We start from the raw sequence: 26,666 nt of genomic DNA, 5'->3' as shown, positions 1-26,666 counted from the left end.
CGCCCTTCGCGCTTTACGGCGGCCTGCCGAGTTCGTGCGGGTGCCATGTGTGCGCATGGAGTTCGCGAAGCGCTCTCGCAGTTTTTTTTAATATATATATACATGTGTTCTGTTCGCGCGCTTCGCACAACAGGGCATGTCGCAGTTCTCTGTCCTTGTGCAACACATTTTCCTAGCGTACGTCTGTGCATTATTTGGTACCGGTTTCACACGGGGCTTTTTTAGCCGCTATCCAGTCCGTTACAAATCGAATTTCTCGGTCGTGATGGCTCCTCTGCGCAAGCTACGAGAGTGAGCCAGTCGCATCGATAATTTCGATCCGGATCGGGCTTGATCGCGATCGAGGGTGGTCGTGTGACACCGGTTTTACACATGGCTCCCACATAGGGAACACTTTAAGTTCAATGCTACCGAGTGAAGAGCAAGCGCATATATATGCCAGTGGTGGTATGTGGGCAAGTCTTTCTGGTGAAGCCAATACTTGTGCATTCAAAACATTTCAATTACCAGCGTAGTGCATCAATGTGTCTACTTCGACAAAATAGAGCACCAGTGCAGATATCTGAACATACCTGTCCAGGGCAGCAAGTGTGTCTAGATTGAAACCACTACCAGCATGTGCGGCAGTTCTATTTCCAGCAGCGGGACTGCACAATAATCAGTAGGGTGCTCTCAAGCTGTTTATCTATGAAGCTCTGCCTGGACTGTGTGCCAAATATTTTTGGGCGTGAAAGTGGGGGTGAATTGGTAAACATCAGTGGAACTGTGCCTGGACTTTGTGGCAAATGTTTTTGGATGTGAAAGTGTGAGTGAACTGGCAAAGAATTTGCTCTGGGCTACATGTGTTAAACGTTTTTCTCATTCAGAGTGCTTTTTTTTACTTTAGGAGACTGGAGATGTGCGCAAAGTGTGACATGTCAGTGTGCTAATTAATGTATTCGCTGGTTTGCAAATTATTCGTTGCAACTTTATTTTTGCCAGAGAGGTACAACTTTGCCTCTTGTAAAGGGCTTTTTAGATAAAGCGCTTACTATTTATTATGACCATTGCTTCCTTTGTTACACAAATGCAGCTTCCAGTGCATTCCAGTTTATTTCCATGTTTATGTAAGTTTCTAATATGAGGCTTGCATATTCATTTCTCACGTTCTGGAGTGGCAAGATGCAGCATTACTGTCTCATCGTTCGCTGTACTACAGTAGTGTTCACTTGTTACACTGAATCCCCCGTTTAAGTATTCTGTACTAATTTCACTTCATTGCTTTTTTGTTGTATGGTTATTTTTTCTCGCCATTACCTTCTTTGATATATCCTAAAGGCAATATTTCCAATTTTGCATTGTTCCCATTTTTTTTATTTCTGTCACAGGATTGTTTTATGATGGTATGCGGTGGTATTTCTTTTTGTGCTCTTTTCAAGCTTCTAGACGATTGGTAACATTGCTTGGAGGCAGTTACCATCCAATTCATACTCTTGCATTTTTCAGTCTACTTCTTCCATTCGCTCCGATGTCACTTCTGCATAACTCTAGTCCATCTAATAGCACGCGCACTTTACTATGATAAATTAGACACTTTAGTACACTCCAGGTTTTTCTGTTCATTTTTGTATGTGTACTTGGAATTTTGTTTATGTGCTAGTGAATGTTCACTTTCGAGTTCATTACGAATCCTTTCTGCGACTTTTGTCATTGTTGATGTACTTTTATTTCTATTTGCATTTCTCACACAGTTTGTTCGAACCTTGCATAAGCACTACATTTTAATAAAGTGTTCTTGCTTTGTCACAATGTTCTCATTTCATGCACTCTTGGCATGAAGGGCTTGGTCTGGCCACCTGCCAAGGCGTGGCCATTTGTTCTTTGCAGGATGTCATTCCCATTGTGGTTGTAAGCATCGTAGCTTACTAAAGGCGGTATTAAGGATTTATTATTCCTAACAGGCTCATTTTCGTGCGACTTGGTAGACGATGCGCCGGCCATGCGGGGAACAGTGCTTGGCACTGCGCCATGGCTCTTACAGTCAACACCGACGCTTCTACTCATCTGGGGCGCGATTGGAGATCGTTGTTCGAAACGCCCGATCAGTTTCACCTCACGCGATTGGCCTAGGCCGTGCCAACGGGTGCGGCTGACGACGTCTGCGCGGCATAGGCCAGTCGCGTGAGGCGAAACTAAACGCGTGTTTTGAACAACGATGTCTCATCGCGCCCGTCACCCGCGAAAATTAGCTTCAGATGATCGTAAACCTTTCAAGACTGCTTCTAGACCAGCTTTTTGATAACGTCCTAAAAACGTTTAGAAATTGGTTACGAATAGTTTTGGCAAAGGGATTACTTGTGTCTTTCCCAATCCTATTTCTAGACCAGCTTTTCGAATACGTCTTGCAGACCTGTTCTAGATCGTCTCAAGAAAGTAATTAAACCGGACATTAGCAGAGATATCCGACGTTTTCCCACCGAAGTTCTCTCATTCGTGTCTTCTTTAACCCGTTTTTATCGTCTTGGATAAACGCTACGAAAACGTTACGTATCTCTTTTGTGCTACCTGGGAAAAGAAAAAAAAAGATGCATTGTTGCGGCATAGCGAATTGTCGCATGGTGACAGTTTGTTACTTCTTTTGCGGAAAGTAATCGGCGACGGCACGCTTCGGTTGCCGGATACTATTATTATATTATTGTGATAGCAATTATATGAAGACTCCGGGCGCATTCCTGCTGTCGCCGTCGCCGTCATGTTTCGTATGTAGTCTCACGGCAATAACGTTGTGATCGCGCTCCGCATGCTGTATGTGCGAGTGAAAGAGTAGGGGGTCGGGTGTAATGGGTGAGCCGACGATGGTGGTTCAGTCTTGCGTGCGCAAAGAAGAAAAGCGGGGAGCAAGCGCGCCGCCTTCCGTCGCACGCGATACATCGGATGGAGTGGATGGAATGGGGGCGGGATCTAGGATTCTGTGAATCTGTGATTGCGCTACATGTTTATTTGCCTTGTTTGACACATTCTATACAGTCAATTTTTCTTAGATACGTTGATTTATTGGAGACTTATGCGTATATTTAAATATCTTGTTGCGAGGTTTTGTGTATACGTGCAGTGAACTTGCTTTCCAGTGACACTTTTTGTCCTTTATCAAGAATGTGTGTATTCCATTGTATCTTCACATTTCTAATCAACGAGGGCGAGTTAAATGAAAGTGAGCCTGCCCACCCTGCGCAATATTGGTTCGTTTCATTATCTGCGACGCATGCGCGTAGCACACAGGCACCTTTCATTTACAAAAGCGACACGCAGATGTGAGGGTAAATGTTCTTTAATGCTCTCATACACTGGACTGAACATGGTTGCATGGCGTAATGGACACTTCAGAAGTTGAGCAGCGGGGTGCCGTGAATGTTTTGACAGCTGAAGGCATTTCCCAAAAGGAAATTATTCGCCGTATGGCTGCCGTGTACGTTGAACATTTCATTGGCCACGGTGAAGCATTGGAGCAAACGGTTGAAAAATGACATGAAAGTTGCAAAGACGATCCGAGACCGGGCCAAAGCCATCGTGCAATCACCCCCAACACAAGTGCAAAAGTTGATGAGCTGATGAGACAAGAACGGAGGATAAATATCGATGAACTGGCAGCGCATCTGAACATCAGTCGCGGTTCGGTTCACACCATAATTCATGAACATCTCGGTCATCGGCTCTTGCGTGCGCAATGGTTGCCATAGATTTTCAACCACCGCCAGAAGAAGGTTCTGCGCTGCCTTGACTCATCTGATCCAGTATCACAATGAGGGTGACGACTTCTTGTCTGCAATTGTGATCGGAGACGAACCATGGTGCCATTACTACGAGCCTGAAACACGACGGGAAAGCTTACAATGGAAACATTCGAATTCACTGCCCCCAAAGAAAGCAAAGGCCGTCATTTCCGCCGGATCGAAAGGTGTTGTTTACTATTTTTTACTAGCTTTAGCTCGGGCCCAACTCCGACGCGGCCTATTCAAATAAATGTAAAACGCAGTAACGCTTTTTTAAGATAAACCTGGGGTCACTTTTAATGGCATTTGTTGCATATGAGAAAGTTAACTGCTAGTATCTGTTGGACGCGGAAGTCCGATATAGGGCCTGAATTTTGTTGAAAACATTTTGAAAAATGTGAAAGTGCGAAAAAAGTAGAAGCACGACGTTTACAAACTAAAAGCTCTTCATCAAAAACAGATATCGCGATTCTTCAAACGGCATCTATTATAAGAGTCAAAGCGGACAAATTCGGTACGTCAAGTTGTATCTTACGTGAATTAGTTACGTGGTGCACCAGGGTTCTGCAAAAGGCGTATTTCGATAATGCTAAATTATTTGAGATTCATTTGTAACATATCAATTTTGTCCGCTGTAGATGTACTATTAGATGCGATTCACAGAATTGTGATATTATTTTTCATTGTTGAGTTACAGAGTTTCAAACGTGATAATCTCGTTTTCTGAAAATTTGAGATTTTTGCAAATTTTTAATAAAACATTGACAACCTAAATGAAAAATTCGAAACCAGAAGACAGTAGAATTTAAGTGTTTCTCTTAAAGGCAACAAACCTTATCAAATATTGTGGAGTGGTTGCCAAGAAAGCTAATTCACCTTTTACATGTATTTAGATAGGAGCATCCGAGATAAAGCTTCCTCTTACGAGGAGGCCAAGCTGCAACGTGAGCCTCCCCCCCCCCCCCAAACGAAATTTTTGGCTACGCCACTGCAGCCATCCAATTAAATGCGCGGCAATGTCTCTCATCATATAAAATCATTATTTTTGCGTACTCTCGCTTAATTCTAAGCACCCAAGTCGCCTCGAATACGACAAAGCTGGAACAAACACAGTGATCGTGCAAAATGGTTCTGGACGGCCAACTTTCGCACCATGTTGCACTGCGGCCTTGAATAAGTCACACCAGCGCGTCTCCTCACTTAGAACACATACACACTCATAGAACGTGCAATGGTCGTTCAAAGTCACTTACCATGGAGTCCTGGGGTTTCAAAACTGTGAGAGACATCAACAACAGTAGAAGAATGCGCCGTTGCTTGTAATGGCTGCTGCTTGGCCGCTTTGAACGCGCGCATGCGTGCTCCGAAGGCTTGTGCTCCTCCGCGTGTTCCGACTTTCGGCTTCCTGTGCAGCGCCAAGGTGCGGCTACTCCAAACAGAAAAACAGCGCGGACACACATTGCGCGGGATATTTCGAATCTGACTGCAGAAATAATTCGACTGAAATTGTCGCTGGGGCGGACAGCGTTGTTGGTCACGGCTGAGTTATTCTTTTCTCTATTTGGCTCGTGTCAGATATGGGCGTATTTCAACACTCAATCTACCGTACGCCGCCGATATTATCTGAAAACCCCCATTTTACAACCGCAATGCCCCTTAAGATGAGGTCGGGGGTAAAATAATGGTTCTAGCTTATTTTCCTTCTTCTCGTGGCAGCACTTATTTTAAGCTGGGGCTAATTTGTGTTTTCACTGTAGAAATTAGCTTCTATAAAACATTTTGTGGAACTCATTTTAGTGTTTGCCTAATAACGCATTCGTGCATGTATAAATAGAGCATTGATGTTGGACTTCAGAAAATGCCTTCCTTGAAAACTAATGTCCTATAGTATATGCGCGATAGGCATTGAATAGCAATTGAGGAAAACACTTTAATGTATTATCGCTCTTATAATTCAGATAGAGTGGTCACAGATCAGCGTCTCCTAAGCCTAACGTACGCAGCTTGTTACCGAATGGCCAGCGAGATGCAACAGCTTCGAATTCCCATTTGAGGACTTGGATAGGTTCAGTGTGAGCACATTTCGCATCGCTATATTTCATAATGCGGTGTATCATATGGGCGCACTTGAACATAATGAAATATGTAGCCCACAAAAATGCAACAACTCAGAAAGCCAAAGAGAAAAATATTTTTGTATAAAAGTGCATAACAAGCAAACAAAACAAATGCAAATGGTTCTCCAAATCTGGTAAATGCCTACTGAAATCGTAATGGAGGCTAGGTGTTATGCAAGCTTTAGCCCTAATTTACTTTTGCGTTTTGATTTCCTTTCGTGGTCCTGATTTTCGTGGTCTTTGTCGATGGCGCGTGGTTGTGCAGAATCGTAACTTTTTTTTTCATCTAGCCCGCGGCGCCATGGAAAGCGCACTCCACAGCTGTATGTCGATCACCTTGTGCGCATGGTCGGTGACATTCGCAAAACTATACGTCCCCGTCCTTTCCACCTGCAGGACCATATACACGCCGGACATGGTCATCTCCATCGGGCACTTCTACAGCGAAGACCGGAAGATGGGCGGCTGCCTGATAGTGCCACCGACATTCCTCTACGTGCCGCCCAACAGCACCTATTACTACAGTCTGGTGAGTGCCACGCCGGATTTCATTTTTGTATCCTCGAAATAAACGAAGTACTAACGAAGAGGTCACAGATAGCACACTTTGAGCTGTCACTGCGATCGGACAGGGGCTTTAAAAGATTTTGCCGTGGGGCGCATGGATACTTATTGTACATTCATGGCCTTCTTAAATTAGTTCTCAGAGCTCAGTACACTGGCGCCTTTGTATTCAGCTTTCATAATAAATAGGGAGGTGCGCTGGGAAATCAGGCGCGCGTGAATGAACGGTAGAGGCGACGAGGTATTGTGTTCTTCACGAACAGCCGAATATATATGGGCAGAGCTTTACCAACCCAAGGACCAGCAGTAGAAACCGCAGTGATCAAAAGCCACGGATTCAGACTATTTCGTTCGTCAGCGCAAATCACATCCGATTCTCTTCGTTGTCGTCGGTGCCCGAGCTGGCGGCGTTTACTGCATTTACTGACCCTTCTGAAGCAACAAGCGATAATTGCACAGATGTAGCAGTGTGCGAGGCAGGAGGCGCGATAACTATGGTGAAGGCATCACCCTTAAGTATCCCAGATTACGAGCATGGACGGATGTGCGGAAGGGCACCGATGCAAAGCGGCGAACGTGCTAAGGAACACGCCATGCAGGCACAACGTAATTTCTGCTTCATGGAACCATATTTTGGTATCTGGGGCATGGAAGAGTTGGATGCATACACGAGATGGCGTAGGGTGCCTGGGTAGTGCCGCTTCGCGCCATTTAGGGTGGCGACACGACCGCCATTTTGATACATGCGCTGTTGCGGGTAACTGGAAACGGCTGGAATTGCCTCTAATTCATCCTTGAAAGAGCACTACGCTAGCGTGAAGCCGACCCGTGCCTTTGCTCTTGGATATATAATTACAGGCATATTGAAAAAGTGAGAACTCAATGTTCCGGGCTTAAATAACATCTAGTAGAATAGTGATATCACGATCTCCCGTACTATTTGCCAAATGTTCAAGTTCCATTATAAAAGCCAGCGGCACAGAGATACACGTCGAGCAATACCTGAGTCACCATTGTGGTACACAGCGGCGCGGGCCTGCTCAAAGCTTGTCACCACACTGAACGGTGGCGCTGCTGTCCAGGCGCCTTCATGCTTTAGATAGTCTAGCTCGGAACAGAGCAGCAGATCAAGGAGTATACTGTTGGAAGCATTCGATCACGGAGCTTAGGTCTATTCGCTGTGAGGCTTACGGACATAGCCTTCCGCGTCAGCGGGAAGAAGAGCCTAAAATGAGAAGCTTCTTGAATCGGTCCACTAAGGGAAAGGTGTTTGAAGCAAGCGTACGCACCTCGTTAGCGCAAAAAAGCCCTCACCAATCGAGGTGAAGGTTCCTTACCTTGTTCGGACACTGACTCACCACGTTTTTCGAGGCAAGGAAAGACGACGAGACATCCTGTCCTTCACAATTAACTGTTCATGTAAAAGGAGCTAGATCACTGTCTGGCCCGAATGGTGAGAACTGCCATGTTCCAGAGCATCCGGGTCTTACTTCCAGTATTAGGCGCGCACATTATAGCTGATTCTCTCTACCAAGTTGCCACATGCACTTCTCAGTACTCGATAAATTAGTTCTATGCTTCCACCACGGGTACAAATAATTCACTCGTGTGTCGTTCGTGAACCTGTGACAGAGCTTTGTTTTTGTAATTTGGGATGCAGAAGGCCAAAATAAAGCAGACGTCGAAGACATAGGCCCGTGTGAGTCAGCAAACATTTGTGAAGCTTGCAGTCCCGCGTTGCACAGTAATATAATATGAGGGTAGTCCTAATGGGTCGCGCATAATTTATCGTGACTTCTTTGGGTTCTCTTTTGTTCAGATAATATTTTATTGACGAGTTTGCTACCCCAGGAGATTTCTTGTCACGATGGTTGAAACTTTAGCCATAAGCACAATGCGAAATGTAGTGAGTGGTGCGGGAAAGTTAAAAAGAGAAATAAAAATAATGCCACATTCGGGACAACTACGTTCACATATTAAGTTCTGTGTATGAACTTGCATCACAACCAGTGACATATATGCGAATATTGGCCTTCATTTTATCCTCAGTTGACACTGCCTCAAATAAGCCACGTATATTATTTTAGAGCGCAACTCGTAAGCGCCCGCTCCAGCGACAAGCATCGGCATCGGCGTCCGTGTAACCGAGCGAAGGAGTACAGCGAAAGATGAAAGAGCAAATGCGCAGCGCAGTGGGGGATGAAAGACGCGAGGTGGAAAGCGGAGGAGGAGGGTGCAGCGGAACCATGAGGCGTAAAGCGCAAGAGGAGGGTAAGGCGTAAGCGCGAGAAGAAAAGCGTAGTGAGGCGACGATGGCTACAAGATGGCGCTAGAGTAGCGCGCGTCGTCTTGGAGGTCCGTCTACGGCGGCTGCTGTGAATCGCGCCCACGCGTTCCCCAGGCGCTGCCTGTCCCGACCTCCAGATTAGCGAGGCAGTCGCGCCACACTTTGCGGCGCTTGCAACGTGCAGTACGAGGCAGATTGTGCGCGCCAGCCATTATGTAACGAAACAAAGACACATGTGGAGCTGCGCTCAGATTTCGCGTTACGCAGTATCGTAATCGTCGGTGAATTTTTTGACAAAGAACTCCAGTGTAATTCACAGTCGCAGAGGGTTAGACACAAGTGGTACTTTCGATAAACGAAATCTGTCATTGATGTGCCCCTACCTAAGTCTATGTCCCAGCCAATGGCTGTCTACATCTTGAGAAGCATTACAATAGGTCTCCCACTCTCCGTTACGACAGCTGTTCTGATGCGGACCATTAGATCGAATGGCAGAGAATGAGCAACACATAGACACAGATTGCAAAACAAGGCTTTGCACATGCTGCCACAAAGTTACAAGGTAGTTTCAAGATCGAGCAAAACGTAATCGCTATTCTAGAAGCCGAAACCCGTTTTACACGTTCGCCCAGCGAGAGAAAAAGTGTTCCGCGAAAATAAACGTGAATATAGCGCATAAATACATTTGCCATAGGATTCTTGTCTCGACGGAGTGAGTGCCGCGTCACGCACTCAAGTAGCAGGTTTTGTTTGAGAAGAAGTTGTTATTGTCATAACTGGTACTGTATGTGAAACATAATTGCAGCTAAAAAAACGCACACGAATGCGCACGCTAATGAATACGACAACAAAATTTCCCTTTGTGGGTACGATAGCTTTTCACCGCGTTTGTGTCTTTGCGTCCGTGCTTAACCGCGGCGATGCCGCTCTCCCTAACGCGCTCCACCGCAGGCGACCGCCCACGAGGTCGTCCAGCAATTGGTCGACGCGGGCGTCCGTACATCGCTGTCTGTGTCCGTGGGAATGTACGGCCGCTGGTACAAGCCGCTCTACAGCGACCCCGACAAAGTCGACCGGCCTGGAAACTACTCGCTGCTACAGAGCTGCGCAAATATTCCCGAGAGCCAGATCGACTCCATACGGAAGGTGCGGCTCCACAAAGAAGCCCGTCTTGCTTAGCATGCCGCTGCGGGACCATGAGTCGACAATGAGTCTGAACGCTCATCCGAACGATCGAGACCTGGCAAGAGCGCAGTGACCTTACGTTTTCGCCGCAAGAGAAATTCAATGGCGGGATGAAAGCCACAGTTTGCTCGACCAAAACAACTAAGGTCGGGTGTCAGTTAATTTAAGGTCGGGTGCTCCACAAAAGACGGTTAGCAAACTCTAGCTATAGGCACAAGAATATATTAAGTTATAAATTGCATTCGAAGAGATTATTCGACCAATACTGGAATATGCGTCAGTATGCTGTCGGACCCGCACACAAAAACGAATATCATGTAATTAGAAAGCTTTAAGAAAGATCGACCGGGTTTTTGTGCGGCATCTCCAATTGGCACGTGTCGGCTAGTGCTTTGGTAAAAAAGAAAGAAAGAAAAGAAAAAGAGCTGAACTTGATTACTTACGAAACCGGTTGACATGCAGATCTGTTAGAGGATTTGTAACTACGCTTTGGAATAGGAATAAAAAAGGACGATTTCGTCCAGTTAGTCCCTAAACAAACTGCACGCCCTCACCACTGAAAAAAAAAAAAAACTAAGGGTTCTTTACAGTAGGTCCAATGTTATTAAAAGCTCATGCTTTCCGTGAACGGTCCGAGAATTCAGCTGGCTACCAGCAGACGTTGTGGGACGTTCGTCGTCTGCCGCTTTCGTAACAGCACTGACGTATCTTAGTCGACAGATTAATTTGTATGGTTTGAGCTGCATGTTTTGCGAATATTTTGCAATGTCCCGAATGCGCTGTGTTGGTGCTGTTGTACTCGAAATCAGTCCATGTATATTTTTGCGTGCAAGTGCCGCTCGGCTCAATACATGTATCATCTCTATGACTATGTATTGATGAATGTTTATCTCAACCCCTGCTTACAGTGCTTCAAAGCTAGCCGTAATGCTCAAATAAACAAATTAAATGAAATGAATAATAAACATATCCGAGGAAAACAAACGACGTGCCATATCGCTGCACGTGTGCGCACACTACTGTCGCAGCAATGTTACATGAGGTGGTTGCACGACCTTCTTTTTCTCGGCGTCGCCGACAGGTGTGCAAAAACGTCAACTTCACCCGGTCCTACCACGATGACTTCCTGCACGCCGAAGTGTTCTACAATAAGACTGCTCAAAGATTGTTCACGTACGACAGCAGCCTTGATTTTTCGTACAAGGTAAGCCTGCTGTATTTTTCTTACGAATTCCTAGTGGCGTTATAACAAGGGCAGGATGTGTGGATCGGGTTGTCCAAAGGCTGCAACTTACCCAAACACCTGTAGCAGTTTATCGAGTGATGTGAACTTCACTTCACAGCATGTGAAAGCACGAGCGGTGACAGCTGCCGATGTCACCGGTGATGCTACAGAAACCACTGTGATAATGGTGACCGGGAGTCTGCCACAAACAGTGGCGAATAACTGGCTGCTACGCATTACGGAACCACTTTAATATATATTGAAGAAATAAGGAACGTCACCCCGGAGTTCTCCCCGGATAGAATTGAACATGCTCTCAGGAACGGAGGAATCCTAAACGCAGTGAAAAAGAAACTAGGAATTGGCAAGAATCAGATGTATGCATTAAGAGACAAAGCCGGCAATATCATTACTAATATGGATAAGATAGTTCAAGTGGCTGAGGAGTTCTATAGAGATTTATACAGTACCAATGGGAGCCACGATGATAATAAAAGAGAAAATAGTCTAGAGGAATTCGAAATCCCACAGGTAACGCCGGAAGAAGTAAAGAAAGCCTTAGGAGATATGCAAAGGGGGAAGGCAGCTGGGGTGTATTAGGAAACAGCAGATTCGTTGAAGGACGGTGGGCAGATTGTTCTAGAGAAACTGGCCACACTGTATACGCAATGCCTCATGACCTCGAGCGTACCGGAATCTTGGAAGAATGCTAACATAATCCTAATCCATAAGAAAGGGGACGCCAAGGACTTGAAAAATTATAGACCGATCAGCTTACTGTCAGTTGCCTACAAACTATTTACTAAGGTAATCGCAAATAGAATCAGGAACACCTTAGACTTCTGTCAAGCAAAGGACCAGGCAGGATTCCGTAAAGGCTACTCTACAATAGACCATATTCACACTATCAATCAGGTGATAGAGAAATGTGCGGAATATAACCAAACCTTATATATAGCTTTCATTGATTACGAGAAAGCGTTTGATTCTGTCGAAACCTCAGCAGTCATGGAGGCATTACGGAATCAGGGTGTAGACGAGCCGTATGTAAAAATACTGAAAGATATCTACAGAGGCTCCACAGCCACCATAGTCCTCCATAAGCAAAGCAACAAAAATCCCAATAAAGAAAGGTGTCAGGCAGAGGAGATACGATCTCTCTAATGCTATTCACAGCGTGTTTACAGGAGGTATTCAGAGACCTGGATTGGGAAGAATTGGGGATAAAAGTTAATGGAGAATACCTTAGCAACTTGCGATTCGCTGATGATATTGCCTTGCTTAGTAACTCAGGGGACCAATTGCAATGCATGCTCACTGACCTGGAGAGGCAAAGCAGAAGAGTGGGTCTAAAAATAAATCTTCAGAAAACTAAAGTAATGTTTAAGAGTCTCGGAAGAGAATAGCAATTTACAATAGGTAGCGAGGCACTTGAAGTGGTAAGCGAATACATCTACTTAGGGCAGGTAGTGACGGCGGATCCGGATCATGAGACGGAAATAATCAGAAGAATAGGAATGGGCTGGGGTGCGTTTGGCAGGCATTCTTAGATCATGAACAGCCGGGTGTCATTATCCCTCAAGAGAAAAGTGTATAATAGCTGTGTCTTACCAGTACTCACCTACGGGACAGAAACCTTCAGGCTTACGAAGAGGGTGCTACTTAAATTGAGGACGACGCAACGAGCTATGGAAAGAAGAATGATGGGTGTAACGTTAAGGGATAAGAAAAGAGCAGATTGGGTGAGGGAACAAACGCAAGTTATTGACATCTTAGTTGAAATCAAGAAAAAGAAATGGGCATGGGCAGGACATGTAATGAGGAGGGAAGATAACCGATGGTCATTAAGAGTTACGGACTGGATTCCAAGGGAAGGGAAGCGTAGCAGGGGGCGGCAGAAAGTTAGGTGGGCGGATGAGATTAAGAAGTTCGCAGGGGCGACATGGCCACAATTAGTACACGACCGGGGTTGTTGGAGAAGTATCGGAGAGGCCTTTGCCCTGCAGTGGGCGCAACGAGGCTGATGATGATGATGACCCCGGAGTTCACGGGCTTCCAGTAATTTCGCTGCAAATATCTGAAGAGATGCTCGCCTGAACAATTCTTCCATGCCTGTAGAGTTTGAATCGAGAATGTTCAATTCAAGCCTCTCACCACGCATCGTCCCACATATACACTCAGTTTACGTAGTTGTCATGTCATAACAAGTCGGCGCTGCGGTCGCAGGGATGGACAGTTAGTCCAATGAACCGCAGCAGCCGCTACCAAGATAGTCAAATGGTCAAAAAGACATTTTCCAAATGATTAAGTTTTTGGGGTATGACAGGTACTTTTGTCTTGTGCATGGTTAGTCGACAGCATCATCAACTATAGTTTATAAGTATTGTACTCGCTGATATAGTGTCCTCGGAACCTCTCTCACAGGTCGCAGGACTTTAATTTTGTCATACTGTTACTAACTCAATGGTATAGATTCTCCCGTGTTTTTCTTTTCTTTCACCTTCTCAAGTTTAATACTGTAGGACGGAAATTAAATGTTTTCCCAATCCCATCCAACCAACGACTATGCGCAATTTTTCTTCATATGGCTTGTTTTCTGCAAGCTTCATGCATTTATGTATAAAAGCGACGCAATCAATCAGGCATAAAATAACCAGGCTGGGTAGTACGTCGTAGTTATCACGTAAATTTTACCTTGTAATGCACCTTTCACCAAAACGTACCTCAGTGGCTTTGCTATTCTCCATTTGGATACTTCCTTTACGGAAACATTGCACCAGCTTGCAGGCTAGCTTTTATGTCCTGTATTTAAATAAGTGTAATAGACGTTTACGGGTAATAAATTCCACTTTGTGCGGTAACATAACGGATGAATCAATAATGTATTCATTTCTGCCATCATTGCAGATCGCTTTTGCTCTGTTTGACAAGCTTCTCGTTTAATGTTTTTGGACTTGGTAACAGAAGAGGAAAATGTTTTACAATTGCCTCCTCCATTTTATAAATATCTTCACCTTTTAAATTTTATGTTTGGCTCTGAACTGAAAAGAAATAAAAAAAATAACTGACTTAAGTATAACACCACTGCAGAACGTTCCAGAAAGAAGGTACTATGTGTAACCTCACAAGTGACCTGGAAAGCCTACGTGAAGGAAAAATGCACGGCAAGTCGGGAACGCCGTAAACATGCCTTATTAATAGAGAATTTTAGTGCGTCCGGTACTCCGGCAGGCGCGGGCGGTTTGCCGGATGAGCGGGGACGTAAACCTGACCGGCCAGATTGGTGGTGCCAGCTGGTGGTGCAATGCTCAACCACCCAAACACAGAGCTAATTACTGTATTATTCTTAGCTGGTGTGTAAGTTTTCTACAGCAGCGAAATTGTGAACACAATTACGCCGTTGCCGGAAATTTGTACCAGCAGCGAAGCAGAATAAAGTAGGTTACTGCAATTTTAGCTCTGTGTTTGTCTGGTTGAGCTCTACAACACCAGGCGGCTTCACCGCTCCTGCCACTCACGTTTACGCCCCCCACCATCCGGCAATCCTCCCAAACCGCCCCAGTTCGCCGGAATAGCGGACACGCTAAAGTCTCTAATAACGCCGCGTAATGTGTTGTTCTACTTTTCCATCTTCCCGCTCCTAACAGCCTACAACCTATCTCTACATTTCGTGCACACTAGTTTCATGCACTTTACACGAGTTGCTTTGACTTCGCGGAGTATTGCACCTTGGCTGTCGTCGAGCACACGCTATTAATTAACAATTTAATCCTGGGGCGTTACTTGCTGAAACCACAATATGAATATGACGCACGTCGCATAGTAGGCAACTCAAAAATAATGTCGACCACTTGGGGTTCTCTAACGTGCACCCAGTGCAGAGTACATGGTCATTTTTTTCTTTTTTTTTGGCATTTCGTCTCCATGGAAACAAGCTAGCACGAAGTTCAAATTCCTTTGTCTTTTTGTAAGTCAAAGCAGGAAGATCCTCGATATTGTCACTTAGTAGCGACGGTAGAGAACACAGTAGCAATAGTGTAAATGACGAAACTAACTTTTATTGGGCGAACCTGTGCCCACAAAAACAGGCTACCCTCAAAGAATGGCGACAGCGGCGAACACAGTCGGCGATCGTCGAAATATGATCAGCGGGTCTAGGGCGTCAGCTTTTATACGTGAGCCATCGACGGTTCCAGAAATGGCTGGTGCCCGCGTGTCTTCCACAAAGTTCTGCACAATTCGCGTTGCACATGCAGTGAGATTGCAGAAGCTTCGGTGACAACAGAAAACAGGTAGAAACATTGATGACATACGAGAAACTTTCAATATATGCGGCTGCATCCCGCGCTGAGCGATAACATTTGTTAGATGGTGGAAAGTGGTCACCCGAAAAAGATAAACGACTACACGTCTCACTATTTATACGTAATGTAAAAAGCAAAACAATTACTTAATAAATCCCGCAGACCAGCTCGTCCGATCCCTCGGCTTTAGTTTCACGGTTATGGTTTATTTGGTTCGATATATATATACACGTGACTGAAGTCACCACTGGGCAGTGGGCATGGTGCTCGTGAAAGAGAAGAAGACGACCAGAAACGCTTTGTTCAGCCTACCGCTCCCCTTCCACCCCCCCCCCCCCATTGTATTTGGTGTAGGTACGGGGCATATATATATATATATATATATATTTTCCGAAGTCTATTCACTCCACATATGTGGAGCTTAATGTTTATTTTTGGGGAAATGCGGCCGCCTACGATACTCTGATGCAGCGCGCACGGCTTAGATAGTGATATTCTTTTATGTGATTTACGCTATCCCAACATCAATTTACGTCCTTATAGGATAAAACACATTGAGTTGCTCTGATGATGCACTGTTCTAACTTCAATGACAAGGAAACTACTACTTACTTTACTGGTCAGTGATAGCAACAATTGTGTTTGCGCTTATATCTGCTATTAAATTCTAGTAACGTCATCGACACAACCCTTTGTTGACTGTTACAAAATTTTGCACATGAAATGTTGACCTGTTCTTCTGAACGGTGAGTCTACTTCTTCAATTACTCTTCCTTGAAGGTAACAGTGTAAAAAAAAAAGAAAATAAATTGCAACTACTTTTAGCATTGCATAGTTCTGGATATATGAAATTGTTGGATTCCAAAATGCTTGTCTATTAACGTCTGTGGCTAAGCAGAGAGCTTACAAATGAGTGCGTACATCGTGCTTGCATGGCTGACAGGGGTGCTTGCGAAAATTGTTTGCGAGACTTGTCCCATGGAATGATGGCAGCCGTGTCAATGAAATACAGAGAGCACCATGGATGGGAAGCAGCTGCGTGGCCATCGTAATATTATCCGCATTCCATGCTGCAAGTTGTTTAACCTTCTGCATTTTTGAATGATGGGCTCCTGCCATTGAGGGACCTATACACACGAAAGTATAAAGCACTTGTTCGCTTATCCAAGGTGGCGTCATAACATAGGGTGCTGCTGCCGCGAACAGGCCATGCTCTTCTCTATCTACTCACCATTCTTTTTTATCCAGACGCTAATTTTTTCTTGCTTAAGCAAGCGAACCAGATCAGCTCTCTTGTCGACGCCTTTACCTTTTATTCTACGCTTTACTTTCTCCCAGCTGTGTCGGTGCAAGCGTGACCTGACGAAGTACCAGTACGGTATTGCCGCCTACAATGTCGAGGACAGCGACGACAGAAACGTCTGTGGCCGCGGAAGCTACAGCAGGCTGCAGACACTGCGGACCATCGTCGACTTTTGTCGCAAGAAGTACCACCAGGCCAGCGACTATAAACATTGTAAGCCCAACACAGCATGTCGTTCGTTTCGTTTCACCTAGCATGTCCAATAAAACTCAAAGGCATAGTTACATTTTTATCAAAGTCCTTGCCGCCTACCGAACCGCTTGTGACTTCACTTACTCGAACTCTATGATACCTTCACTTACTCGAACTCTATGATACCTTCTTCGCTACTGTGACATTATTTCCGCCGCTGTGCGAAATGAAAGCCTGTTTACTTGTATATTACTTTCATGGGCACGTTATTGAACCCAAGATACATAAAGTACTACGCAGCCACCGACCACGTTGCCTCTGCTAACTCAGCTGCTCAGAAAATATCGCGCGCCAGGCTCATTTGTTTCTTATACAGACCCCAGTGACATATCTTGGGAGTAGTAGAGTAGCGTCGAGTCTTGACACTTTGAACATAGACAGCACCTAGCAACTGTTACAGTCCGACTACACGTAGTTTGTTATTGGGGCTTAGGTAATAAATAGAATTAAAAAGTATAGCAGTTTGCAGCGTTTGTTGAACTGAGATTGCAACTCAGACGTAATGCCTTCTGAGGCAGGGTGCAAACATAAGTCTAACAGCTTGAGAATTTGCCTTCAAAATGTTATTCATAGTTCTGAAATGGTTTTAACGGCGTTCCAATGTATAGCATAGGCAACCTTCTTTAACAGTGATGCACAATTGCTGTTTGAAATGAATGCTTTATTCTTCTGTATTTCTTTTTGTCTTTTCGCTTGACGTAGGCTTCGAACAAACGAAGCCGAAGGAGCAGCCTGCTACCTCGGCAAAGGCACCTGGCGCAACGACAGGTAATTTTCGTCTATATTACGTACAACTTTAGAAGCATTTCTGTTTTCTTCAATATATAGACCTTGGAGTTGCTTGTTAAAAGCTGCGTAGAGGCCTCCAAAATCGGTTTGTGTTGTTCTTCAGAATTTGGAAACTATACGCACTCGCCGCATCTGTGTAGCGAACGATGAGTGTCACCATTTTTAAGGTACGCTTGCCTGATAATGCACGCCCTCACCTTTAGTAAAATCATTGCCGCTCCTGTAAGGCGCGTAACATGAACTTTTACGGGTGACCTAGCGCTGCACGTTCTCCAAATGCATTGGTATGGTTACAAATGAACGTGCGCGACATAATGAAAATTACTCTATTTCGTTTCAAATAAGTCTAGTTGAATTTACCAACCGAAGGTGACCTGTGAAATGTATGTGGTGACTCATATTGTAAACCGCTCTTTGAAAGCACGACGTAGTTAGCGAAGGCTGCTAACGGGGGTCAGCGCTAAACATAACAGGCGACGCCGGGCACTTTCGCTACGCTGGTAGCGCCACCCACTCACACGCTCCCGTTTCTTATCTCCTACGTCCTGCATAATGTATTTCGCTTTTTCTTGAGCACGCAGCTAATTTATGCATGTACCGTTGAATCGTGGCGCCGCCGCATGGGTCGTGAGCCGCCACGATGCCGACTCGTTACTTCGCTGCAAGCAATAAAGTAGTGTGCTTTGGTGGGATCAACGTTTTCAGTGACAAAAAAAAAAGAATGAGGCACGCCAATGGTGGGATTGAAAATAAACTTCAACAGCAAAACTTTATGGAGTATAGTGGGTCAGAAAGGCGAACGGAATTTATTGTATTAAACGTAAAGCTCCTGAATCAAAATTTGCCATGGGTGCTTAACCCTTGGACAAACACATCGGTGAGCCTAATTGTATGCTTTGCAATATCACTGTGTAAAGTCGCAAGGAAGTTTGTCTTTTTCCCAAATTCCACCTTCAAAAGCTTCTGTTGATTCGCGTATACCTTAGTGATCGCATGAATATTTCTGGAATTAGAGCAGCGTCCCTTTCAAGCCTGAGCGCTTTCCTCCAGTATATCCCGTTGTAGCGGCATGTAGCTGGTGAATTCAAGCTATGCTGCCCTAGTGCGTGTAGCCTGTATCCACGCATGATTTGAATTTCAGAAATGGGCCACCAGGCAGGTCTAATCCACCCAAAACTCAAATAACATAACTTTCTGAACGTCTAATATTTTTATGACTGTCGTCTGCCCCCACATCTCAATGGGGGCGAAATGTAAGAACGCCCGTATCCCGTACATCGGGGGCACGTTAAAAATCCCCTGGTGGTCAAAATGAATCCTGAGTCCCCTCCTACGGCCTGCCTCATAACGAAAGTGTGGTTTTGGGACGTAAAACCACATACTTTAAACCCGAACAGATAGAAAAAAACGTTACGCATGAGCAATTCACGTGAAATGGCTCGCTGCCATATAACCCTAAAATGCATCTCTGGCTTGTCAGTGACAATGTAATGCCAAGTTAAGCGTGATTTCTACTGTGCAGCTGTCAGCGACTATTCTTGGCTCCATTAGTTCTCCTACATTAGGTAGGTGTTAAGACACTGAGAATATGTAACTGCCATAATGAACTACGTGGTATGCATGGCACATATCCGTCATTTTGGTTAGGCTTAACTTCCAAATAGCTGCAGCGATGCTGATTAGGTCGTCAATAGAATAGGCGACTGGTACCATGTTTCGTATGCATCAAGAAAACAGGAACCTGCCTCAATACATCTCTATTGGTTTTTCACAAGCCCGGGATAACTCTCTAACAGACAAAGAAAACTAATGCTTCTAAATAACATTTGCTGAAAAAATTTATGGTTTGTTCCCGTTTTATATTCTATTCCATTCACTCTGAAGTGTTTCAGGTATACGCATACTACCTAAACGGGTGGACAAGTGTTATTCAGATAGGTTTCTGGAATAGAACCGTCCCGTGCACTTACTGTGAATTATGATAGATGCGAGTTTTTCCCTCAGCAGGCACTGCATGAGCAGCCTCGTGCGAGGGACAGAAAGCTTTTCAAAGATCAGAATAAGCAAGGTTCCTTAATGGGAGAACAGTGTCTTAGTTTTATTAAGCGCACCGTCAGGTCACAGTAGAATTCAAGCAATTGGCCAGCGCGGTTAATGGGGTCCTAAACGACTATCTACTTTTACAGAAACGCTAACTTACATAAAAGAGCAAATGTCAAAGAAGTGACGAGCACTGAAAACTAAGAGTCACGTTTGGTAGTACAATTAATGGTGGGTGAAATTTACAGTTACCCGCCTAAATTACAACTTGCAAAATTGTGAATATAACTGTTGCATTCTAGAGCGCCAGCGCACGACATGGAAGGGCGAGAACTACAAAATCCAGCATTATTACAAAAACCGTACTTACCTCAGGCGCCCACAAGTTGCAGGCTCAGCTGCAATTTCTCGATCATCTACTTTAGTTTTTTAGTAACAATCTGCTGAAACAAGGTTGTCGCAAAGTACAGTTTGTTTATCCGACCAGCTTATGCGTGCAACAGAAGGATTTATGCAGGCGCGTCCTTTTGCTGAATATATTCCTAAAATATTTCGCACCACTTTTATTGATAATACAAGGTATTAAGTTAACTAAAGTGCCAAGCGGGAATTTACTTCGGCGAATATGTATTTGCGCTGAACACATGCGGCACAAGAAGCACGTGCGGAATTTCATCACTAAAAGATGCTTTATGAATTTCTTTAGCATCGAGTACAGGGTCAGATCTACCTACACGTAAGTTTTTTGCTTCTCATTTCATCATGCTTCATAACTTCCTGTCTGCAAGAACTAATAGGTGTATCCGTGTGCTTTTCTGGGCGTCAATTCTCAGCAGGTGGCACTATATAAAGGCATGCGTGCTCAGTGAGCACTGATTTATTGATTTTGTGGTCGGGACCTTTTGGAAGTGTTACCGTGCGACCTTGCAGATTCACAATGCACCTCGTTATGTACGACTGTTTAGCGATGACTGCTGTCGCCTGTGGCATTACACGCTTTGGCGACTGGCCAGTGGCTTTGCTTAAAAGGCGTTCTGTAGTGACAGCTGCGTGCGAGAACAAGTCTGGTTGTTATTTTTATCAGGGTCACTTCGGCCTCGATAAAAGTCAATATGTACAAACGCTAAGCAGACCTCAGTAAGCACCTCCCGACAAGTTACTTAACATGCCAAGCCATTTCGCAGGTGACTTTGATCAGCTTAACTTTGTAATGAATCCGAGAAACGAGAACAGGTGGAAAAGAAAAACAGGAACACGAGCACTCGCACACTTTTTCCGGCCTTATATTTCGAGGGTGTCCTTTGTGTGTGACACTTAGTTCGGATTCAGTGGCGCTTTGAACGTTTCCGTTCGTAGTCATTGAGTTATTGAATCATCGACTGCACTGTGGGAAGACTCACGGACATCTACTTACAAGGATAGGCTCGCAAACACTCAAAGCAGGATCGAGAATTACGAACAGGTAGCTTATATAAAAATTTCACCAGTACAAAGCCTCACTCCTAAAGGAGGAGCCAAAGCGGCTACACGATATCTTCGATCTATTTTATGCTCTTCGATCACGTTTATTCAGCTTCATTTTTTAAATTTCATCTAATACGATAATATTACCCTGAAACGCTCACTCTTGAAAGTTGTTCCCGTGAAGTGCTTCTGCATGTGTTTGCGCGCAAAAGCCTGCAATGCGCTCCTATGGCACTGTAGAAATATTCAACGGTATTTAAAAAAAAAAACGGTTCCACCTTTGCACTATAAAAACTTCGCACTTTCTCTGCCTCAACGAGCGGCACTTTTCTTTCGTTGCATCCGACACTAACTGCTACAGCCAAGGCGCCACTTGCGCCTCCACTGATATGCACCTTTGGTGATGCCATGACCGAAAATACACCGTGGCCCGAAGACGGGCTCTGCGACTATCTATTTTACACGGCGCTGGAAAAGAAAGGAGGCAGCCAGCTGTCGGGAGAACGCAAAAGCAACTTCAATCGCTTCCTTATAGAAGCAATGAAGCAGCTGCTCACCAGCTACGGCGTCGGGTTCGACTACGGGTAAGTGGCTACGCGGGCACGAGAGTTTGGCACGGAATAATCTGCGTTAACACTAACGTGGGTGCACTTCGGTACCTTTTCTCGGTGTTTTGGCCGTTGACACGTAAAGCGCACTGTCGTATTGACTCACTACGAATAATTAGTGATCGTGTTAGTTTCCCGGAGCAACACTGCCGATATGACAGACGCCGTAATGTGCTATAGATATATGCTGATTATGTGAGCTTCTTGAAGATGCACGTAAGCCTAAATTGACGTGAGTTATGGCATCTCGCTTCTGTCGAAATGCGGCTGGCGTGGTCACCAATCCAGCCCACGACATCGCGCTTAGCAGTGAACATCATAGCCACCGAACAAACCCTGGGGATATTACCAGGTCTGGGAGTCTCATATGACAGTATGCCTTACGTGTGATTAAGATCACCTGGTCAGGGCTGTGTGTGAATTGTTTACTAAATTCGTCCCCCTGTATTATACGCTACGTTACGTCACAATGATTTAATTATTTCAGAAAAAATAACAATAGAGGAACAAATCCATTGGATATGTCGGCGTTGTCTACTGGCCCTGAAGGCTGAGTAGTGTGTGTTCAAATAATACTGAGGGTATGAATGTTCCAACAGGTGAAAAGACGCGATCGAAAGTAGAAGGATGGTACAGGAAGATTGTGCTGGAACGCTGGAGCAGCGTTCGTTCTGTGTCCTCTGCCTACTTGTACTGCTGTCTATTGTACCTGTTGGGATGTTCAAAATCCTCACTATGCACCTAATCCCCTAGCGAACCACCCTACTAATTGATAAATTTCTTTTACCATAGAGAGTCGCCATTTCGCAGTAGTATGGGCTGTTTTTCTCACCCGACAAGAAAATTACTATTTATTTACTATTACTATTATTTTCTACAGCGTTTCAGACTTCCGCCAATTTTGTTACTGGTGCACAAGAGAGGCTTCGTGTGCGTGTGTGATGGTAGTTCATGCATGCCGAGGTTATGTTTGAAGAAGGGCAAATGTTTTTTTTTTTTTTTTATTGACACACCCAGCTCTGTCGTGCCGTACATTAAGAGGAAGCTTTAGCTCGGGCCCAGTTCCGACGCGGCCTATTCAAATACCTGTAAAACGCAAGAACGTTTTTCTGAGATACCCCCTGGACCGATTTTAATAACATTTGTTGCATTTGAGAGAGAAAGATAAATTCTAGTGGCTGTTGAAGCGGAATAGTGATTTAGGACCTGAATTTTGTTAAAAATATTTTCGAAAATTCGCAAGTTTAAAAAAAGTACAAGCACGTAGTTTACGAATTACAAGCTGTGCATCAAGATTAAATATCGCGGTTCTGTAAACGGCATCCATTATATCATTGAAAGGGGACAAATTCGATAGGTCAACTTATATCTTATATGAATTTGTTACGTTTTTTACAAGGGTTGTGCAAAACCTGTATTTCCATATTATAATTTTTTTATTCATGTGTAACATATCAATTTCGTCCGCTTTAGATGTACTATTAGATGAAGTTCTCAAAATTGTGGTATCGTTTTTCATTGCTGAGTTACAATATATAATAAAAAATTGGCGATCCAGATCAAGAATTCGAAACCAGCATACGCTAGACTTTAAGGTTTTCTTTTAAATGCAACAAATCTCGCCAAATTTGTTGCAGTTGTTGCTGAGAGAAACGAATTCTCCTTTTACATGTACTTAGATAGGAGCACCCTAGGTAAAGCTTCGTCTTAAAAAATTCAATTATGCTAGCAGCCTTTAACTAGTTCCTGCAAAAGAAAAACCTTATTTACTGCACGATTATCAACGAACGTTACACCTTGTAACAATTGGGAAGACTGGTACACTTGATGCTTTCCATTTTCTCCGGCAGAAATCGCGAGGAAATTGTCAAAAAAGTGGCAACTAAAGCTGCCAGAGCTGATCTCAATACCCTCTGGAACAACGGTATTTCCCATTTCGGTCTGCTAAACACGGAAGTATACTACTACGATTCGGAGGATCTGACTACATTGCTGGAAATATTAAACGTAAGCTTGATCTCATCCTTATTTTCTGCCAGTGTCTCGATGAATGATGCGTAGTGATTTCTCTTCTACAGGCTTCACAAATACTAGTTATAAAATTTACTATACTTTGAGACACCACGTTTCAAAGTTTTCAAGTAAAGAAATGGGCCTTTGAACGTTTGAGTCGAAGAATCGAACACATTTATGAATTTCTCCCATCTGGTCAAACTTTATTTTGGACGCCGCCCGTAAAGATATTACGAAGATTAGTAACGATTAGGAAGATTCAGTAACAGAATTTGCCTCTGTCTTAATTTTTTCTCATGTAAATGCTACAAGGGGTGACAAAAAGTAAACCGCACAGCAATGAACTTGAATGGGGCGGGTTTATTTTCATTTTTTTTCTTTTTTCGACTAATGACATACAAGCATCATAATATGGTGCTGGAGGTTCGTTAAGCAGGCTAATCAACTCTGAAGTAAATAAATTTGTCAAAATATTAGAGAAATTTAGCGGGAAAGGACGTTTCTGTTTTAAAATTCAAAATTGCCTGATAGAATCAGGCCGGAACCTTGCAGACTAAATAAACTGTTAGGCCAACTATATCTACGTACAACGACGTGTCAACTGCAATGGTCGATATCACGTATTCCTAATTTTCAAAATGGCATGACACCAAATCTTCGAGCTTAAAATATGGATTGAATGTTAAGCGGTATGTCTCAAGGGCAAAGTAGGCAAATTCTGGCGCAGTAGGCGTGGTATAAAACTTGCTTATATATATATATATATATATATATATATATATATATATATATATATATATATATATATATATATATCACAGTTGAACCGCACAGACATTCTGAGAACACGTAGTGGTAACGAAATAAAATGAATTCCCCGGCACGTCTGGCTTTGAGTAACCGAAGACGATCTCACAGGACACGCTTTTGTATACTGCAGTCACGGAGAGCGATGCACACAACTTATACCAATATGACGGTCGATGTCCGTGGGAGGGGCTAAGACGCAAGGATTTCTAACTGAAATTTTGAATTAAATGTGTGCTAAGAGCCATTTTTCTTGTGTGTTTATGGATGTATAAGCATATTGGGCTCTCTACTCTCCGCTACAATGATAAACTCCGAATAGTGGAACGACCGTGTCATGATCATTTAGAGCTAGCAGCACCTGCAGCGTCAGCTTTACGGAAATACAGATAAATCTGCTCGTTGGCAATGCGGTGTGCAAGTATTTATAGAATGAGCAGGGATTAAAGATTCGACAATAGAATGCAGAGCTACAAGATTACCATTAGTTCGCTAGTTCGCAGTCTCTTAAAGGGCCCACGAGCCACTTTTTATCGAAGTGGCGAAATGCATTTGAAGATAAATAGGTCGTCCCTGAAATTCTTTCCCTGGAAAGTTTCCAATGCGTTCAGCAGAACCACAGTTATCGGCCATCGAACACGACCCTTGCGGTGTTTCCGCTCCTGATTGAATGACTTGCACTGCGCAGGATACGGCGTAGCGGGGTCTGCCCATAACGCTCCGCCTACGGAACGTCCCCGTGGCGCGCAGTTCAAATTTGATTTCGAATGTTAACGTAGACGCCACTACTTCGGATTTCATCGCCTACGACGCGACAAGGGTGCGCTGTCCTTAGCGAGCGGCAGTGCGCTCAGCCAGCGGACTTGTCGCGGCACCTCGCGGCGGCCACGGTGTCTACGCTACGTAGCAGAGTGCAGCTATGCAACTGCAGTGCGCATGCGCAGCGTTTGCTTCGTGCACAAAAGGGCTTGAGTGCGCGCTCGCGCTCGTAATCCAGTCTCACCACTCTACGTGGTGCGGACCGTTTTTGTCCTGCACCAGCTTGACCGATGGATAGTAGCCACATGCAACTTGCGCATTTTGTAGCGCTATAAATAGCTCAGTACGAAGCGAAGTCTGCAGAGGTGCATAGCGAGGAGCGGCCAGCAGTGAGTGGGCGCTGACAGGCGTGCGTCTGGTCTGACCCTAGGTTTCGAGTGGTTTGAGGATAGTCCAGTGTTCAAAACTAGTCTAAATTAGCGAGTTCCGAAAGCTCCGACACCGATATGCAAGGTGTGCAAAGTTTAATTCCTACGTCGGCGGCCGCGGCCGCGCGTGAGCATACGATAATCGGTACCTTCCCAACGTACGTAATTACCCACGAAATATGGAAGCAACTCTTTAATCTCCAAAAGATGTCTTGATCGGCTAATTCAGAAGTCTAGTAGTTGTCTTGATCAAGACGTTTTGTAGCCATGCACGTCTAGAAGTACTTCAGTAAGTCCTGCTAACGTGGCGCTAAAAGTTGGCTAAAAGACAGCTTGACAAGAACAACTGAAGACTTTTATTAGATATTCCCTCAAATTTTTGAGGCAGTTGTTACAGCAACACAAGGTTTGCCCAGAGTTACAATCTATTTTAAATGAGGCACGGACATCAGAAAAAGAAAGTTTATATTGTCGGATACAATGATGCACAGGTAGTTTTTTCCAGATGTGAACCATGGGAGTAGTGTAGTGCAGGCTCATTTGTGGATTAGTACATTTTGCTTAGACAAATCAATTGAATGCCGCCTGTCAGAATTGTTGTGCAAATAAAACAATATCTGTATTGTATGCTGACATCATGCCAATGTGCGGCCGTTGACGAACAAGAATGCCACCTCTGCATGAAACACGTCATTGTTGACAAAGCCTTGCCCTGCTAGGTCTCCACCGTACTGAAATAGTTTTTAGCGGGGAAACATTTTGTCGTTGATGC

The sequence above is a fragment of the Dermacentor variabilis genome, chromosome 9, assembly GCF_050947875.1.
Source record: "Dermacentor variabilis isolate Ectoservices chromosome 9, ASM5094787v1, whole genome shotgun sequence".
Lineage (NCBI taxonomy): Eukaryota > Metazoa > Arthropoda > Arachnida > Ixodida > Ixodidae > Dermacentor > Dermacentor variabilis.
Note: the sequence above shows the minus strand (reverse complement) of the source record.